The sequence below is a fragment of the Podarcis liolepis genome (assembly GCF_965112155.1).
Source record: "Podarcis liolepis genome assembly, chromosome: 8".
In the NCBI taxonomy this organism is placed as follows: domain Eukaryota; kingdom Metazoa; phylum Chordata; class Lepidosauria; order Squamata; family Lacertidae; genus Podarcis; species Podarcis liolepis.
In genome coordinates, this window is record NC_139560.1 from 86,094,753 (window position 1) to 86,108,376 (window position 13,624).

Genomic DNA, 13,624 nt, shown 5'->3' on the forward strand with positions numbered 1-13,624 from the left:
CACAAAATGCTGCCACATCTAAAAGCAGAAACAGACACACAAGCACCAAATGGTGCAGGCATGTCTCTCCATCAATGCTCAACCACAGAGAGCACTTTCTGCCTCTCCTCTGTTGGGGACAGATGGAGGGGTAAGTGTCTGATCCTGGCGTCTAGTGAAATCTGGGCGTGTTTCCAAAGGGGATGTTCAATGTAGGAGAGGTTGAGGCAGTGGAAACAGAAACTGAGCAGGGAGAGAAAACACTCTCATGCACACTGAATTTTTGAGGAGATACTTACTTGGACGTTTTGTGGGCACCGTATTGGGGGCCCCTTTTGGATATGCTCATAGCCAGGGCTTCTTTTGAGGTGGCATGTTCCAGTATGCCATAACACCAGCTCTTTTTTCCTTGCCTGCTGCCACGGCCGCTTCCCATGAGACACTTTGGCGCGACTCTTTTACAATAGCCAAAGCACCTTCCAGGAAGGGGCTGCCAATCATAAAAAGATCGCGCCAGAGCAGTGGCAGTGGGGAGTGGGGGGTGGGTGGGTGCGACCAGGCAAATGGCAGTGCGATGGGTGGGCGTGGTGCATGCCAGCACCTTTGTTCATAGAGATAAAGCACTGCTCAATACATTTTTAACAGGCAATAATTCATAGGCAAAATCTATTGACTGAGAAAGAGATTAAAATAATAAACTGCTTATCATTAGCAGAGAAAAGTGACGTTTGATAGCTGATCTTCATTATGGATCAAATCTTTCATGCTTGCAGCTGCACATGAGTGTTCTGGATGTAGCAATAGGCTTCCAAATGGTTTCAGTTCATTTCAGTTGGGAACTATGCTCAGTTCTAGGTATCATGTGTTGTTAATGGGGAACAATGCTAATATTGTTACTATGGAGAGAGAGAGAGAGAGAGAGAGAGAGGAGACAACCACCTTCTCCTCTTCATTTCTTTATAAGTGGATTGCAGTATCAGCTTTTATTTACCACTGTTGATTCACCCAGCCACTGCCACCAAATATCTGTACTATATTGCTTACGAATGCCTTATAGCTATATCCCAGTAGCATTAATTTAGATATAGTAAACCAGCCAGACATACTTTATAATTAAATAAAAGTAACAATATTTGTTTATATTAATTTATAAAGGTAAAATAAGATAAACATTCTACTTGAATTATCTACTGTCTCTTTAAAAGCTTGTACTTTGGTCAGTGGAATGGGCACTACTGCAGGTGCCACAGAATACCCATTCTGCATTAGTAAGAACTTGTTTGTTTAGTGTGGCAGTACTTAAACTTTGGAACTCCCTGCCTATTGATATCATGCAGGTGCCTTCTCTGTATTTTTTGCTGTCGCTTGAGACTCAGGTGGTGTGGAGTGCCTTCCATCAGTTTCAGCTGGTGGCCCAGCTGTGCCCCATCTGGATAGGGATAGCCTTACTGTTGTTGTCTATGCTCTGGTAACCTCCAGGTTACATTACTGCAACACATAGGGCTGCCTCCAAAGATGGTTCAGAAATTTGGCAGAATTTGGCAGCCAGCTTGCTCATTGGAGCTAGACGGTTTGAGCAGTTTACAACGATCCTGGTCAATTAGTTTCTGGGCCCAATTCAAAGTGCTGGTTTTAATCTATGAAGCCTTACAGAGCTCAGAGCTCAATACCTCAAGGACCGCCTCTCCTCATATAAACTGATCCTGTCACTGAGAGCATCATCAAAGGACCTTCTTTGTGTGTCTCCTCCGCAAGAAGCCCAGAGGGTGTCAACACAAGAATGGGCCTTTTCTACAGTGGCTCCCCATTTGTGGAAAGCCAAGGGGGTTTGTCTGGGACCTCCCTTACAGATATTTGGGGACCAGGCAAAAGTGTTTATCAGCAAGCCTCTGGCTGATGGAACACATAGCCTTTTATATCATAGAATCATAGATCATAGATTCATAGAGTTGGAAGAGACCCCAAGGGCCATCGAGTCCAACCCCCTGCCAAGCAGGAAACACCATCAGAGCACTCCTGACATATGGTTGTCAAGCCTCTGCTTAAAGACCTCCAAAGTAGGAGACTCCACCACACTCCTTGGCAGCAGATTCCACTGTCAAACAGCTCTTACTGTCAGGAAGTTCTTCCTAATCTTTAGGTGGAATCTTCTTTCTTGTAGTTTGGATCCATTGCTCCGTGTCCGCTTCTCTGGAGCAGCAGAAAACAACCTTTCTCCCTCCTCTATATGACATCCTTTTATATATTTGAACATGGCTATCATAACACCCCTTAACCTCCTCTTCTCCAGGCTAAACATGCCCAGCTCCCTTAGCCGTTCCTCATAAGGCATCGTTTCCAGGCCTTTGACCATTTTGGTTGCCCTCCTCTGGACAAATGTGTTTGTGGAGGGGGTTATTGGCTTGTTTTTGTATTTTTCTGTTGTGAACTACCTTGGGATCTTTTCAGGGCTTGCTGAAAACTTTCTTATTTAGGCAAGCCCACCCAGATGCTTATAAATGCTGAAATGATTTTTAATATGTTTTGGTGTTTTAACTTTCTCTATGTTTTAAAGGATTGTTATTTTTTCTTGATTTTATTGTTGTATCTTTTTATAAACTGCTTTGAGGTGGATATAACACATCAAGCAGTGTATACATTTTATAAAATAAATAAAACAAAACAAAAGGTGGTTGCTATTTTAAATGGCAGTTTGTTTTCAGATCAACATAGGTCTGATTTAGAAGCTCAGTTCCTAAATCTATTTAATTCATAGGGCAATTATCCTTATTCCCTCTATATCAGCCAGGACTTTTGCTGGCTGCCCTATGAGCAGAGACTTGCAGGCTGCTATCACTCTGTTCAGCTGCAGAAAATTCTGTGCTCAATTCTCCTCACTGTCCTTATGTAGCCTCTCTACTAATCTTCCCCATAAGCCAGTGAGTCAGCTCTTTTGGGCAGGCTATACAGTCATACCTTGGATCCCAAACACCTTGGTACTTGGACCTTTTGGCTCCTGAATGCCACAAACCCGGAAGTGAGTGTTCCGGTTTGCGAACGTCCTTTGAAACCCGAATGTCCGACGGGACCTCCCTATTTATTTATTTTTGACTGGGTACATATGTGTGTTTGCCCCTCTTAATTTTAAAAGTTTTCAATTTATTGTGTAATTAGAAGCATTGTGGTCTTGTGGTTGAAATGCATGTGATATATGAACAAACTTAGAAGCTTTAGAAAACTTAGTTCTGGTTTATGGTAGTGGATTTGGAGTTGCAGATGCTCAGAACTGTTGTTATGAGGCATAATAATAATAATTTATTTTCTATAAGCCTTTTCTGCTAGGCTTTTTGAGTGCCTTCAAGCAAGAAATACCTGGGTCTCCATTTCAATGTGTGTTATAGATTCAAATAAAGGATATATCTCATTGTATCAAATAGCATGTGACTAGTAATTGGTGAGAAATTATAAAGGCTATTGACATAAACCTTCCGCTCAGTTTGATAATAATCGTGTCCTTACTTACTTGGGAGTGAGACCATTTAGCTGAAGGGGAGTCGCTGCTGAGCAAAGAGGCAGAGGATCAGGCCCCTTGGGTTGGCTCTGGAGATGGAAAAGAGGGCGCATGCGTGACTTGTGCTTCCTCTTTCCACAGTTCCACATAATGTCTAAAGTGGTGCCTCGTGCTTCTTCCCCAATAGGCCATCAGGTGAGATTCATTTTTTTCTGTTATTTTATGGCATTGTCTAGGAATGACTTTCAATCCATCTATTACTAATATAGCACAATGCTTTACATTGTGACATTTTAAAGTCTCTTTCCTGCCCTGAGCAGTTTCCAATCTAAATTTCAGCAGAAGGGAGGCAGCTGAGGGAGGGGTACCCAGCAGAGGGAAGAGGGAGGCAAGGAGATCAAGACCAGGCGCTTACACATATTTAGGCTTTATTTATTTATTTTGAACATTTATAAACTAGCCATAATTTTTAAAAAATGGATTTGAGGGTAGTATACAAAGAATTTTTTTTAAGATGCCAGAGTTCTGGCTTCTAAACCATTTTCAAGGGCAGCCTCAAGCATTTTCTTATTAGTTCAACCTGGAGGTTACCAGAGCATGAATAATGGAGATCAGCCTATCTCTAGGCTAGCAAGAGGCGGGCAGGTGTGGAGGATTCCCTGGTCCTGAATGGGGTAACTGTGCCCCTGAAGGAGCAGGTGCGCAACCTGGGAGTCATTTTGGACTCACAGCTGTCCATGGAGGCACAGGTCAAATCTGTGTCCAGGGCAGCTGTTTACCAGCTCCATCTGGTACGTAGGCTGAGACCCTATCTGCCTGCGGACTGTCTCGCCAGAGTGGTGCATGCTCTGGTTATCTCCCGCTTGGACTACTGCAATGCGCTCTACGTGGGGCTACCTTTGAAGGTGACTCGGAAACTACAACTAATCCAGAATGCGGCAGCTAGACTGGTGACTGGGAGTGGCCGCCGAGACCATATAACACCGGTCTTGAAAGACCTACATTGGCTCCCAGTACGAGCACAATTCAAAGTGTTGGTGCTGACCTTTAAAGCCCTAAACGGCCTCGGCCCAGTATACCTGAAGGAGCGTCTCCACCCCCATCATTCTGCCCGGACGCTGAGGTCCAGTGCCGAGGGGCTTCTGGCGGTTCCCTCATTGCGAGAAGCAAAGCTACAGGGAACTAGGCAGAGGGCCTTCTCGGTAGTGGCGCCCGCCCTGTGGAACGCCCTTCCAGCAGATGTCAAAGCGATAAACAACTACCTGACATTCAGAAGACATCTTAAGGCAGCCCTGTTCAGGGAAGTTTTTAACGTGTGATATTTTACTGTATTTTTGGGTTCTATGGAAGCCGCCCAGAGTGGCTGTGGAGGCCCAGCCAGATGGGCGGGGTATAAATAAATTATTATTATTATTATTATTATTATTATTATTATTATTATTTGGGGGGGAAACTGCAGCTGATCCGACTACACCTTGATCCAACTCTGGTCTCAATGACATGGGGTTCCTTCGGTACCCCATGTCCTTGAGACCACTTGTATCTGAAGTGAAAGAGTGGATCAAGGAGCATCCCTAAGCTGTGTACCTGCTCCATTCAGAACAGTCAATACACCAACTATCTTACTGTGGAACCACAAACTCACAGTGCACCCATCTCATCAGGACTCAGCTTCAGTTTAGTAACCCTTTCTCAATGCATTCCTGACTCCAGACAGCAGCTTATAGCTTAGCACTTTCACAGCAATGCTGATGATAAGAAAAAATAGAGCTGGGTGTTATAGGAGTGTGTATTGGTCTCACATTTTGCTGAGTACTTGTGCATTTTATTTTATTTTTAAAAAATCTTATCTGTTTATGAATTGCTTTGTTCTTTTTCCACCTTGTTCTTTGTTCTGGGTTCTGAGCCGCTCTCTATAAAATGAAGCTCTCTGTTGCTCTTTCACTATAACAGGGAATTTTAAAAACAACTATTACTTTCCACACTTTTGACCAAAGTGGGTTAACTTTACAGGCCCAGAGGTCTATATACCATTTTCATTTTCTGCCAGAATTATTTTCAGAATGACAGGCATTGTGATTCTCCCGCAATGTCAGACTTTACCATTTTGGGGTAGGAACAAACAATAGGAATTGCAGGGGGTGGGGGAAAGAGCAGGGATCCCATGGAAATACTGGAATTGGGAAAAAGTCACACACATCCCATCAATGACTTTGCTACCCCAAAGACTATTGGTGGTGGCCTCTTCACTGATTTGGGGATATATTGTGAGAGAGATGTCAGGAGTGCTCTGATGGTGTTTCCTGCTTGGCAGGGGGTTGGACTCGATGGCCCTTGTGGTCTCTTCCAACTCTATGATTCTATGATTCTATCTTTAAATATTGACTTGCATAGGGAAGGGATGGTGCAAAAATCCCAAAGAAACACTGGGATGGGGGGAAATGTTACTCTGTTACCCAAGTGTAGTTGGTGGGGTGGACAGGCTTCTGCCCCCCATGTTTTTTATGGAGATACAAGTACCCCTCAGCCCAGGACCTTGTTACAGAGTGGGCTTCTGCCCCTCTCCCCACAGATTCTTGGGGATACAAAGAGGAGCTCTCTATTAACACACACAGGACCACATGACAAAAAGACATAGGCTTTAATACTTTCTCCAGATCACTGTGATTGGAGTGCATTGGGAAATAATTCCCTATGATTAAAATCTAGACCTGTCTGTCTCCACTACTTTTGTCTCAGCCTCTGGTCATTCCCCCAATCAGTTTGGTTTTCTTAGGAAAAAGCAACTTCTTTGTGTGTGTGAGAGTGAGTGTGTGTGTGTGAGAGAGAGAGTGCGTGTGTGAGAGCAGAAGCCATAGAAGTCCTTGGAAGCTGAGGAACTTGCCACTATTCACCCCCCCCAAGGTTTCCTTCATTTTGTAAGGGGGGGGGGCATAGTGGATTTAAAGACCCAACTAATCTTCATACTTGGTTGGTATGAAAAATGGACTTGCTTACTGCACAAATCCACTGGAGAAAAGTAGTTCTGAAAATCATTCTTCTAAACACATTCTTCAAAGCGTATGTGCAGCTGTCTGCAGGAGTGTTGTCCCAGTCATCACTTTGGATGTGACACAGAAGTGTAGAAGGAGGATGAATCACACATGCATCATTTTTAGCACTTCCAGATAATGTGCAAAGCAGTTTGCAGAAGGGACATTGTAGAATATTCAAACCTTGTTTTTCTTAATTATGTACAAGGTAGAAAATATATAAACACTGGGAGAACATTCCTCTCTCTCTCTCTCTCTCTCTCTCTCTCTCTCTGCATGTCTGTGTGTGCATGTGTGTGTGTCCATGGAAGGAGCTGAAGGCAGCTTATTTCCTTTTCTATCCTGGTGTTTTTACACAAGTATCTCCCCTCCTATTGACACTACAGTTGCCCATATTATGTAAGGAATGCCCATATTATGGGATGCCAGGGTTCAGTTCTGATTTGAGCCATTAAGCTGGGTCTCTCACACTCCGTGTAACCTATCTCATGAGAAAAATTCCTTCCAGTAGCACCTTAAAGACCAACTAAGTTAGTTCTTGGTATGAGCTTTCGTGTGCATGCACACTTCTTCAGATACACTGAAACAGAAGTTGCCAGATCCTTCTATATAGTGAGAAGGTGGGGAGGGGTATATCCATCACTATATAGAAGGATCTGGCAACTTCTGTTTCAGTGTATCTGAAGAAGTGTGCATGCACACGAAAGCTCATACCAAGAACTAACTTAGTTGGTCTTTAAGGTGCTACTGGAAGGAATTTTTTTATTTTGACTATGGCAGACCAACACGGCTACCTATCTGTAACTATCTCATGAGGGTAAAGGAGTGAGAATATGCATCCTTGAGCGCTTTGGAGAAAAAAGTGGTATACTGATGTAAAGTAACAAGTAAGTAAATAATAAACTCAGATTGAGGTCTTTTGCAGCAGCCTTCATATGAAAAATTTAGTTAGAAACTTTGTAACCAAGGACCAATAACTCATTCCTATCAGTTTAGATGGAATGGTGATTTAGGTTTGAGAGATCTTCTCTTTCCTTCTTTCAATATGTACATTTATATGTAACTGTATACAATGAATATTGCTACTATTACTGATAAATGTAATCTACATATAAAAAAGGTAAAGGTAAAGGACCCCTGACAATATACTAATATCCAATTTATATGTATGTACAGTGGTACCTCAGTTTAAGAACAGTCCTGTTTACAAACGATTCAGTTTACGAACTCCTTAAAACCAGAAGTAGTGTCCCGGTTTGCGAACTTTACCTTGGTGTAAGAATGGAATCTGAATGGTGGAAGGGCACCGGCGGAGGGAGGCCTCATTATGGAAAGCGCGCCTCAGTTTAAGAACGTTTTCGGTTTAAGAATGGACTTCCGGAACAGATTAAGTTCGTAAACTGAGGTACCACTGTACAGGAGTGATGAAGTGACTGGCTAATGTGCATAACAACCATCCATTGTGCATTTTTCTGTGCCTCATGGAGAATGTACACATAATCTGCCCATGAAGAGGGAATTGTGCAGCCTTCCCGGTCAATATACATAACTCTCCAACAAGCCTTGGGGAAAATGCATATCTGTACATCATTTTGCACATTCACGATACATAATCTCCAACAGGACAGGGGAAATCTGCTTATCTCAACAGGATTGTGTGCATTCTCCAGGCATTATTAGGATCTTTAGGTTAGCTGGAACAGGAAACTTGAATGGCGACTCATTGTTGCAACATATTTAACTGAGATGACTCTATAATTGTATAGGTCAAGGGAAGTAATAGTGCCACTGTATTCTGCTCTGGTCAGACCTCACCTGGAGTGCTGTGTCCAGTTCTGGGCACCACAGTTCAAGAAGGACACTGACAAACTGGAACGTGTCCAGAGGAGGGCAACCAAAATGGTCAAAGGCCTGGAAACGATGCCTTATGAGGAACGGCTAAGGGAGCTGGGCATGTTTAGCCTGGAGAAGAGGAGGTTAAGGGGTGATATGATAGCCATGTTCAAATATATAAAAGGATATCACATAGAGGAGGGAGAAAAGTTGTTTTCTGCTGCTCCAGAGAAGCGGACACGGAGCAATGGATCCAAACTACAAGAAAGAAGATTCCACCTAAACATTAGGAAGACCTTCCTGACAGTAAGAGCTGTTCGACAGTGGAATTTGCTGCCAAGGAGTGTGGTGGAGTCTCCTCCTTTGGAGGTCTTTAAGCAGAGGCTTGACAACCATATGTCAGGAGTGCTCTGGTGGTGTTTCCTGCTTGGCAGGGGGTTGGACTCGATGGCCCTTGTGGTCTCTTCCAACTCTAGGATTCTATGATTCTATTCTATGATTCTATGATTCTAGGTCATAGCAGTTTTCATTCACAGGATTCCCATATATGGGAATTGGGACTGGAATCCTATACATACCCCACCTGGGGTACTGTGTCCAGTTCTGGGCACCACAATTTAAGAAGGATATTGACAAGCAGGAATGTGTGCAGATGAGACCAAGATGACCAAGGGTCTGGAAACCAAGCCTTGTGAGGGATGTTTGAGGGAGCTGGGGATGTTTAGCTTAGAGAAGAGGAGACTGAGAGAAGATAGGACAGCCATCTTCAGATAGCTAAAGGGCTGTCACATGGAAGATGGAACAAGCTTGTTTTCTCCTGGTTCAGAGGCTAGGACCTGAACCAATGGATTCAAGTTACAAGAAAAGAGATTCTGAATAAACAGCAGGAATAACTTTCTGACAGAGCTTTTAGACAGTAGAACAGACTCCCTCAGGAAGTGGTGGATTCTCCTTCCGTGGAGGTTTTCAAGCAGAGGTTGCATGGGCACCTGTCATGTATGGTCTAGTTGAGATTCCTGCATTTCAGGGGGGCTCAAGGTCACTTCCAATTCTACAATTCTATGATTCTGTTGATTCTGTGATTCTTAGAGAAAGTCTCACTGAACTCGGTGTTACTTACTTCTAAGTAGACATAGGATTGCACAGTGAATGGACTGTCTAGGAAACAGGTCAAAACGGTGGGAAGTTTACTGAAATGTCAGGTTAGTGTGCTGTAGACCAGCTCAAAAATATTTGTTCATTTGACAGTTTTACCATCTGTCACATAGTTACTTTCAAAGAAATAATTAATGTTGGGTTTTTTTGGCAGGAGGAGGACTTTTTAGTCATTGGTGGTTTGGTACTTTTGCCACTTACAAAAACAATTAGGTAACTTATTTTGAAAGTATGAACTTAACTTTCAAATTGTAATAAATTTACATGTAAATTATTCCCTGAACAAGCTTTTAACCTGGAATATTAGGGTCAGCCAAGAATTGCACACTTTTTTTAAAAAAATGAAACTAAGGCCTTTATAAAGGGAACATTCTTAAAGGCAGTTGTTCAAAGCAGGCTTAATCATCACACATTATCAGCATCATGGCTTCATGGAACAGTTGACAATATTTGACCTGTCAATTGACCAGAGTCCCCTAATATCTAGAATACTCTGGTTTGCCTCATTGCAAATTTAGGGCTGTTTCAGAAGATACCATTTGGCAGTTCAGGTTGCAGTCCTGTGAATGTGTCATGGAATTCAGTGAAACTAACATGCACAGGGGAATAGGCTGCAAAATAATCAGGAGGATAGAGGGACAAATTCCTTTGACACAAATGTTAAAGGTCTGTGGGTTGTATCCCGTGCTAGTCATATTACTAACTTAGGTCCATTAATATTAGTGGCTGGAATTCAGGGCCTGCCCAAGACATTTTGGCACATGAGGCAAAGCACTAAATGGTTCCCCCGGCACCACCAGGGAAGAAGGGCTGAGTGAAGAAGAAGAAGAGGAGTTTGGATTTGATAACCCGCTTGATCACTACCCTAAGTAGTCTCAAAGTGGCTAACAATCTCCTTTCCCTTCCTCACCCACAACAAACCCTCTGTGAGGTGTGTGGGGCTGAGAGACTTCAGAGAAGTATGAGTAGCCCAAGGTCACCCAGCAGCTGCATGTGGAGGAGCGGGGAAGCGAACCTGGTTCACCAGATTATGAGTCTACCGCTCTTAACCACTGCACCACACTGACATACAATGGAAACGGTGTGTGTGTGTGTGTGTGTAAAAGTCTAATCAACTGTAGCTGGTGGTTGAAGTGGGAATCAAAGGCTGTCAGAGGGGAAAGGGGTCTTGTCTGAATTATGCTGGGCAGGTGCAGGGCCCAGGAGACCCCAGAGAGTAGCCCCCATCATTTCCTCCCAAGGGGTGGGAGGAGACCAGCAGCACCTCCTGTTCATCAAGAGGCCGCTGTAGAGATGGTGTGTGGAGATGGGAAGGGGGGCTGCTAAGGATAAGGCAGATCCAGCCTCCAAGAAGCATGCTGCAGTTGCTGTGGCTTCTGTGGCAGCAGCAGCAGCAGCAGGCAAGGCATTCCCTGGAGTTTGCCAGGAGTGTAGGAAGGGGCGGGCGGGGAGGTGGACCGCCCTGGGTGCCCTCACTGAGGGGGCTGACATTCAGTGCGCTGCCCATCCGCGACTCCCAAGCCTACCCCAAGCCGTTGGCATTCCTCCCTTCCCCTTTCATTTTGACAGCTTGGGGAAGGCTTGGGAGTCGTGGGTGGGCAGCGTGCCGGATGACTTCCATGGGTGGCTCGCTTCTCCCCCAGCCGTAGAGCACATGCACCGCTCCAGACACCCGAGTGCCATGCCCCCCTCAGGAGCACGCCCGCCCTGGGCAGCACCCGCCCTGGGCAGTGTGGGCATATGCTCCGCCGCTGTCTGTTGCCCCTGTGAATCCAGCCTCCCAAGGTGGTCGCCTCACCTTGCCTCATGGGTTGGTCAGTTGAAATTCAATGTTGCTCTGTTACAAACGTTCTGTCTGCCCAAGCATTTCCGTTTGCCAGGTGGAACAATTCCCCTTGCATGCTGTTCTGCAGGTTCTCCCAATGTCCCCAGGCAGGGGGGAAGCCCTGTTGCGCAGAGCCTTGTGCAGGACTTCTGCTGATGGGGCTCCTTGGGTGAATCCTGCCCAATGGGTCTACTCTGAGCAGCAAGGTGGATACAACTCTGGTTTGGTTTTAGTTTCAGAAGAAGGCAACAATTAAGAGGAAGGCAACACCATAGTCATCTATAGCACTATTCACATTTAATGAATTGTGTAGGGTTAAAGGAAAAGTTATCATCATTTTTGACTAGGGCACCCAGTGAAATTTACTGGCAGATGAGAGGAAGCACATCTTCACACAGTGCCTAATTAATTTACAACACTCACTCCACAAGCTCGGGTGGTTGTTTCTAGGCTTATCAGTGGTTCTAAGTGAGGATAGCTGAAGAGGGACCTCAACTCTCTCTGCATATCAAAATGAATGTGTATAGATACACGGAAGCAGCCTCTTTGGTTGTTCATTATGAAAGCAAATGCAAATCATCTGGATCATGCCTCTTCCTTGGACCGCATACCTTTTTTTGTCCTGAAAAAGAAAATGCACATTCTTGATAACTCTGCATTCTTTCTGCTGGGCTGCTATCCCTTGGGTATTGTACATTATTTTTTGAGCTTTGCGGACGTGCTCAGGGCTGTTGCTAAAATATCTGTGTTTGTATTGATTATTTGGTAGGCTTCTGAATCTGCGCTGCTCAAACAGGAACTTACATAAGATTTCGTACTCCCCAGGATAGTTGTTTTCAGACAGACTGAGCCGGCTTTTGCCTGCACTGAGCTTTTGGGTTTCACAGATTCTTCTTCAGGACATTGAACAAAGCAAAAAATAAATAAAAATAATAATACCTAAAACATTTTTTTTTAAAAAAAGCATTATGTGGACCCTGCCTGAAGTTTGCTGCTGCTGATAAATATAAGATGATTTCCATCCTTGATACAGTTCAATGTGTCGTAGCAAAAATATGTTTAATTTAATTCCTATATTTATATATGTTTTTATACTAAAAGAGTCCCTAAGTCGTTTATAAAATGAAGAAAGATTATAAAGCATTCAGAAAAACGCATACATTAGTGAAAATAAGAAACAAAAATGTATTAGGGAGAATTGCTTGGAAAGCTTGCATGTTTGGCAAGAATGGATAAAATGTGTGTATTAAGGAGAAATTCACACTGATATGCTGAGGAGAACTTTTAAAGATAAATAAATTGAAAATTGATGTGGAATTGTGGAGAACTGAATTTAAGATTGGCAGAATGATTAACAGAGAAACCAAAATTGTCAGATTCATCCATCCCTACCACTGAGAGATACACAATACACAGAAATTATGTCTTACATCTACACAAATCATACTGTGCCTACCCCTTTCTAATATCACTAATTCCATATCTCCCTGTACCTCATACACATCCGTAAACACTCCATCTATTTAATCACTCCAATATTCATTCTCTCTCCAATATCTTGTGCTCTGTCACCAGACCACTATCTATCACCAACCAGTTCCTCCACTCCACTCTAAAATATGCTGCAAAACACCAGGAGACAGTGGAGCAATTCACTTACAGAACCATGTAAAGTATCAAAACAAATTTTTCCCCGTCCATCACTATATAGATGTACTATATGCACCCTGGTGCTCCTTCCTCTCCTCCAGGAGAGCCCTCAGGCATCTCAATAGTTTAGCAAACAGCTAAACTATGGGATAAATGGTGGCCACAGACTTGGGGGCCTTTAAAAGAGAAGTGGACAAATTCTTGGAGGAATTTGCCTCTGAATGTCAGTTGCTGGGAGTCACAGGTGGGATGAGAACTGGTGTGCTCCAGTCTGCTTTCAAGTTCCCCACGGAGGCCTCTGCGTGGCTCCTGTGAGAACAGGATGTGGACTAGGTGGGCCTGATCCAGCAACCTCTTATGCTCTTATCCTTTTTAAAAACCCATTCTCAAGATACCCTCCCAGGAGTTCTGCAGTCTGACATTTCTACCATTTTTATCTATGGTACATTTTGGATCTTTTAAATACTTCCTGTATGTATTTTTATCATTTTGAAATTATTTTGTAGTGATTTTTAACTATCTTAGGGAGGGTGAGACAAGCAAGGCACAATGCGAATTCTAAGAATCTGACACTGTGATTGCCACTCCGAAAATATTTTGGTGTACGGTGGCCTTTAAGACTGGTAATATCTTGAAGCTTAAATACTGAATTTGGCAAGA

At 43.6% G+C, this 13,624-nt stretch overlaps 1 protein-coding gene across 5 annotated transcripts in view; it reads left to right on the forward strand.

Moving 5' to 3' along the window:
* Positions 1 to 13,624, forward strand: part of NRG2 (neuregulin 2) — a 137,351-nt gene that overhangs the window by 64,655 nt on the left and 59,072 nt on the right. The gene's annotated exons all lie outside the window — the stretch shown is intronic.